This window comes from Lolium rigidum, chromosome 4 (genome assembly GCF_022539505.1).
Source record: "Lolium rigidum isolate FL_2022 chromosome 4, APGP_CSIRO_Lrig_0.1, whole genome shotgun sequence".
NCBI classification, from domain to species: Eukaryota; Viridiplantae; Streptophyta; class Magnoliopsida; order Poales; family Poaceae; genus Lolium; species Lolium rigidum.
Genome location: NC_061511.1, coordinates 147491779 through 147497489, shown reverse-complemented (window position 1 = coordinate 147497489; position 5711 = coordinate 147491779).

Genomic DNA, 5711 nt, shown 5'->3' with positions numbered 1-5711 from the left:
TGAACATAGTCCGAGTAGTATTTTGAATTAATTTTGTAGTATTGGCATCCGTTTTCTACCATGCGCTAGTCTTGTTATTGAGATAGAAATACTGTTAAAATCTGACAAGAAACTTTACGGATTGGTACCGTATTGTTAAAGAATCAAGAAATGATTAAGTCCTATTGCAAACTTTTAGTAAACCTCACATTGTTGATTCAGAGAGCTATGGTTTCAATTAGTACCTAAAGTTATCTTGTCTCCGTGAAACTTGAAGTTCAAATCTGTTTGAAAAGTAAGGAGCTGAAAATTTAGTTTTCAGAAATAATCAAGGTATGAGATATATATGATATCTAAGACCTTATTGCAAGATGATAGAATATAATTTGGTGAGACTACATAAACTCATAAGTTTTATGGGAATGTACGAAGGTTGAAGACGCAAGTCGTCCCAATCCTCCAACTATTGGGGCACTAACAATATTCGCATATCCATGAAGTGATCGTCCTTAGTATGCACCGTTGCTAAGACTCGTCGTTTCGAAGCATCACGTGATGATCGGGTGTTATAGATTCTACGTGTGCATACAACGGGTGCAAGCCAGATTTGCACATGCGAATATCGAGGTTAAACTTTACGAGCCTAGCATGTACAGACATGGTCTCGGAAAGTCATCATGATACAATGGATAAAATTATGAGTGAAATTGTTCATCATATTACAAGGATACTAATAGTGAAATCCAGAACACTTGTCATATGATGATCAACTTCAAAGTAAGAACCTCAAAGTTATTGGCATTTGACCAACAAACCTAGAAGTTATTGATGTTGAAGTGTTTTTCTGAATAATGAGGAAAGCTAAAAGAGAAACTACAAAAGATTATTGGCAGAAAGAAAGAAAAGACTAGAAAGTCTAGCTCTGGTGTATATAAATGATATACATGTTATGGTTGTATTCCTAGTTAGGTCACACAATGAAATTCTTGGGTATTAGTACCATATTGGTTGGTATGAAGTGTCATACAAAACAACGCAATACAAGAATACAATGGCCTAAGTGATCGATGAGGAATATGGTAATAATGCACATCGGGAACATAATAAAGTGTTGTTATGTTTATCGTTGGCATTCTACCTAGCCCTTAGAATTTATAATAAAGAACTTAATAATTGTTATTTTGCTCTGGTCAAATGAAAACAATGAGTTGTTCAAATTATGACATTACTCCATATACGATGGATAAGTTATTATAAATCTTAATGGTGAAACACACACACATAATACTGACGCTAAAAGGCAAATGATTTGAATTCCACTTATTTGTGGAACCGCCATTTAGGTCATGTTAGAAAGGAACGCATGAAGGAACTCCATGCAAATGGATTTTTGGAGTCATCTGATTTTTTGAATCGTTTGGCGCTTGCAAATCTTTTCTAAAAGAGAATGACTAAAATACCGTTCATAGGCCAAGAGTTGAACGGGCAACTAACTTAGTGGAAACATACATGATGATGTATGTGGTTCACCGGGCATAGTTGTGTGCGGGAGATTCTTCTACTTCATGAAAACTTCCAACAATGAATTGAGTATATAAATGTGGATATATTCGATAAGGAAGAAGTTTGAAACATTTGAATGGATTCAAATAAAATTCAGCATGAAGTGGAAATCATCGTAATAGAAAAGTCAAATATCTATGATTGGATCATGGTGGAAATATTTGAATTACGAGTTTTAGCGAACATCTAAGAGAGTTATGAAATTATTCTACAACTCACGTTTCTTGGAGTATCATAGTGATGATGAAGTATCCGAGAGATGTATCCAAACCTTGTTGGGTCAATGATGAGATAAAATATTGATGCCATTATATTTTTGTGAATTATGCTTTAGAGACTACCGCTTTTACACTAAATAGAGCATCATCATGATCCGTTGAAATGACACCATACAAGTTATGGCATGGGTATAAACCCTAATAGTCCTTTCTTTAAATTTTGGTATGCATAGCATAAGTAAATAAGTTTACAACCAAAATCGGATAAATGTCTTTGTTGGTTATCCCAGAGATTTGATTGGGAATTCTTCCCACAAGACAAAGACAAAAGTGTTTGTCAATGTTTCTTATTTCCGAGAAATTGTTTCTAGCGAAGTTTTTGAGTGGGAGGACAATAGAACTTGATAAGGTTTATGAACCTGAGCATAATGATCAGAGTAGCACAGCATCGGAATTGGTTCCGGAAGCGGCCACGTCGATCATAGCTCCCATGACTACAAAATGTTTTAGCCATGGAGATCAAAGTACCTATTGAACTTTGTAGGTATGATTTACTTTGTGATCAAATAAATGATTTGTGGACAAAGGATTGTTTTTTGAACAATGATAAATCAACTACATACAAAGAAGTTATGATGGGCCCTAACTCCGTTAAAATGGCTATACGCCATGAAATCCAAAATAGATGAATACTTTTTGAAAGTAAATGGATCTATAAAATTGATGGACTTGGATGGAATATCCTTGAAGAAGCTTGACTTGTCGAAAAGTTGTTTACGACAAAGTTCAAAGAGTTGACTACGATAAGATTAGATCTTCATAGCAATGCTTATAGTCTATGTGGATTATTCTAGTAATCACTACATATTTCTTTTATGAGATATGCTAGTAGGATGGCAAAATACACTACTTAACAGAAGTGTGTATTAAAGGTGTATACAAGATACAACCAATAGTTTTGCTAGTCCATAGAATACTAGATAGGTATACGAACTTCAATTGGATGAAGTGAGTATCGCGGAGTTGGAATCTTCACCAGATGAAAATAGTCAAAGAGTTTTTGATTTCATCAGAGACGATGAAGAGGCTTGCGTTTGCAAGAAATTAAGTGGGAGCGCTGAGACATATTTATAATACTTATGTAGATGACATATAGTTGGTTATAAATAATGTAATTATATACTTGATTAAAAGGTTTCATTGAGAATTAACTTTAATGAAAGGATAAGGACTAAAACATATTTAGTGTCAAGATCTATGAAGATAGATTGAAACACATAATAAGTTTAAGTCAAAGTACATAGAATGGATATTGAAGTAGTTCAATATAGAAATATTAAGAAAATATTCTTGTCATGTGAAGGTTTAACAAGACTTGAGTGTATCTGACACTCAATGAGTAAAAACACATGAGTGATTATAGATCACAAATAATATGTACACAATCAGATGTCATGTGCTCTTAAAAATTTTATGAGCATGTACCAGAATGATTCATGTGATGATCATTGAAAAACAGTAAGAATATTCTTGAGTACTTAAGAAGAAACCAAGGATATATATATATTATTTTGTATGGGGTAATGACAAACAAATCGCTGTAATGTGTTGCACCGATATTTGTTTGGTCACATATGAAAATAAATCTCAATCTCAAATAGGCTAAGTGTTGTTTAAAAGGTAGCACAATGAGCTAGAATAAGTCTATGCTAGATTTAGATGTGTTCTAAATATTGTGACGGATTCTACAAAAGAAGGCAGAGCATGTCATTGTTTTGACAATGACTGAGGATGTTAAGTCAAGAAGTTCTTTGAGAACTTGGTGTAGTTCCGATAGTGTCAGAACTTTGAAGCTATATTGTGTATGACAATATTAGTGACATATTTCAGACCGCGGAATTAAGGTTCCACCAGAGGACTGAACATATAAGAATAAATGCCGACTCATTTGGAAAATGAGTGATGCGTTGAGACGCAAATGAATTACAAAATACATACGTTTACGAGCGTGTCGGATCCGTTGACTAAAACCTTTCCCGTGAGCAATACATGATAAAGCACCGGAAGGCCAAGGTGTTATATCTTTACAAATGTAAACTAGATTATTGACTCTAGTGCAAGTGGGAGATCTGTTGGAGATATGCCCAAGAGGCAATAATAAATGGTTATTATATATCTTTGTGTTTATGATAATGTTTACATACCATGCTATAATTGTATTAACCGAAACATTGATACATGTGTGTTATGTAAACAACAAGGAGTCCCTAGTAAGCCTCTTGTATAAACTAGCTTGTTGATTAATAGATGATCATGGTTTCGTGATCATGAACATTGGATGTTATTAATAACAAGGTTATGTCATTATATGAATGATGTAATGGACACACCCAATTAAGCGTAGCATAAGATCTCGTCATTAAGTTATTTGCTATAAGCTTTCGATACATAGTTACCTAGTCCTTATGACCATGAGATCATGTAAATCACTTATACCGGAAAGGTACTTTGATTACATCAAACGCCATCTGCGTAAATGGGTGGTTATAAAGGTGGGATTAAGTATCCGGAAAGTATGAGTTGAGGCATATGGATCAACGAGTGGGATTTGTCCATCCCGATGACGGATAGATATACTCCGGGCCCTCTCGGTGGAATGTCGTCTAATGTCTTGCAAGCATATGAATAAGTTCATAAGAGACCACATACCACGGTACGAGTAAAGAGTACTTGTCGGGAGACGAGGTTGAACAAGGTATAGAGTGATACCGAAGATCAAACCTCGGACAAGTAAAATATCGCGTGACAAAGGGAATTGGTATCGTATGTGAATGGTTCATTCGATCACTAAAGTCATCGTTGAATATGTGGGAGCCATTATGGATCTCCGGATCCCGCTATTGGTTATTGGTCGGAGTGAGTACTCAACCATGTCCGCATAGTTCACGAACCGTAGGGTGACACACTTAAAGTTGGATGTTGAAATGGTAGAACTTGAATATGGAATGGAGTTCGAATATTTGTTCGGAGTCCCGGATGAGATCCCGGACATCACGAGGAGTTCCGGAATGGTCCGGAGAATAAGATTCATATATAGGAAGTCATATTCCAAGTTTGGAAATGATCCGGTGCATTTATGGCAGGTTCTAGAAGGTTCTAGAAAAGTCCGGAAGAAATCACCATGGAAAGTAGAGTCCCGGAGGGACTCCACCTTGCATGACCAGCCAACCCTAAAGGGGAGGAGTCCAAGGTGGACTCCCCTAGGGTGGCCGGCCAACCCACCTCAAGGAAAGGTGGGAGTCCCACCTTGGGTAGGACTCCCTCCTTGAGTAGGTTTCCCACATATGGGAGGTTTTAGTGTTGGGGTCTTATTCGAAGACTTGGACTAGAACTCTTGGTGCTTCCACCTATATAATGAGGGGCATAGGAGAGGGGGCTGATCACTTCAAGCCTCAGCCTTGGCCGCACCCCTTAGAGGGCCGGCGCCCAACCCCCTCTCTCCCCAAACCCTAGCGGTCTCTCTCCTCCACCACATCCCGCACGCTTAAGCGAAGCTCCGCCGGATTTCTCCACCACCACCGACACCACGCCGTCGTGCTGTCGGATTCAAGAGGAGCTACTACTTCCGCTGCCCGCCGGAACGGGGAGGTGGACGTCGTCTTCATCAACAACCGAACGTGTGACCGAGTACGGAGGTGCTGCCCGTTCGTGGCGCCGGAAGCGATCGTGATCAAGATCTTCTACGCGCTTTTGCAAGCGGCAAGTGAACGTCTACCGCAGCAACAAGAGCCTCATCTTGTAGGCTTTGGAATCTCTTCAAGGGTGAGACTCGATAACCCCTCGTTGCTACCATCTTCTAGATTGCATCTTGGCTTGGATTGCGTGTTCGCGGTAGGAAAATTTTTGTTTTCTATGCAACGTTATCCTACACATCCCCCCAACACGCTTCAC